Raw genomic sequence first — 1,711 nt, forward strand, 5'->3', positions numbered from 1 at the left:
ATCCTCAAGAACGTTCCATAGAGGTTCGACCTCAGGAACGAAGTCTGCACCTTCTACTTCTAACTCTACAAAGGGGAAGAAGAAGAAGAGTGGTAAGGGAAAAGGGAAGGCACCTGCTAACCCACCGCCTGTCGCCCCGAGGAGGCATCCACCAGTTATTAAGGAAATGTGTTTCCATTGCAACCAAGATGAACATTGGAAGAGGAACTGTCCTTGGTATCTGAAGGAGAAGAAAGCAGCCAAGGCTAAGGCCAAGGCGGATAAAGGTAAATATGATTTACTAGTGCTTGAAACTTGTTTAGTGGAGAATGATGGATCTGCCGTGATAATTGATTCAGGCGCCACTAATCATGTTTGTTCTTCTTTTCAGGGGATTAGATCTTGGCGACAGCTGAAGGCTGGTGAGAAGACGATGTGAGTAGGCACCGGGCACGTCGTCTCAGCTGTGGCAGTGAGAGGACTCCAGTTAACTTTACAGAATAGGTTTCTAATTTTAAATGATGTATATATTGTTCCTGAACTAAAAAAGAACCTTATTTCTATAAAGTGCTTATTGCAAAGTAAATACACTATTTCTTTCAATTTGAATAAAGCGTTTATTCATAAAGATGGTGTCTTTATTTGCACAGCAAATCTGGAATCGAATATATATGTGCTAAGGTCGTAAGCCATTAATTCCCTCCATAATACTAAAATGTTCAGAACTCTCGTAACTCAATCAAAATGTCAACGAATTTCTCCAAAAGAAAATGCCCAGCATTGGCATCTACGTTTAGGGCACATAAAACTTAATAGGATTGAGAGATTGGTGAAGAATGGACTTCTAAGTGAGTTAGAAGAAAATTCTTTACCCGTTTGCAAATCTTGCCTTGAGGGTAAGATGACTAAATGACCTTTTACTAGAAAAGGTTATAGAGCCAAGGAGCCTCTTGAATTAGTATATTCTGACCTTTGTGGTCCTATGAATATGCGAGCCCGAGGTGGCTATGAGTACTTTATAAATTTTGCTGATGATTACTCCAGGTACGGGTATGTTTATCTTTTGCAACGGAAGGCTTTCCTTTGAAAAGTTCAAAGATTTCAAGGTTGAAGTTGAAAACGCATTAGATAAACAGATTAAAACACTTCGATCAGATCGAGGTGGAGAGTTTTTGGACTTTGTATTCCAGGACTATTTGATAGAACATGGAATCGTTTCCCAACTCTCAGTGTCGGGTACACCTCAGCAAAATGGTGTAGTGGAGAGAAGAAATAGGACCTTGTTAAACATGGTTCATTCGATGATGAGTTACGCTTCCTTACCGGACTCGTTTTGGGGTTTCACAGTGGAGACTGCGATGTACATACTCAACTGTGTTCCCTCCAAAAGTGTTGCAAGAACACCTCTAGAGGCGTAAAGCTAGTTTATGTCACTTCCGCATTTGAGGTTGCCCTGCACATGTGCTTGAGGTTAATCCCAAGAAGTTGGAACCACGGTCGAGGTTATGCCTCTTTGTAGGCTACCCCAAAGGTACACGAGGGGGTTATTTTTATGATCCAACGGAAAATAAGGTGTTTGTTTCAACAAACGCTACTTTTCATGAGAAGAATCATATAAGGGAACACAGTCCATGAAGTAAAGTCGTGTTGCGTGAGCTTTCCAATGAAACTACTGAAACTTCAACAAGAGTTGTTGAAGAGCCTGCTACATCAACAAGAGTTGTTGATGGGA

The sequence above is a fragment of the Benincasa hispida genome, chromosome 9 (genome assembly GCF_009727055.1).
Source record: "Benincasa hispida cultivar B227 chromosome 9, ASM972705v1, whole genome shotgun sequence".
NCBI lineage: Eukaryota > Viridiplantae > Streptophyta > Magnoliopsida > Cucurbitales > Cucurbitaceae > Benincasa > Benincasa hispida.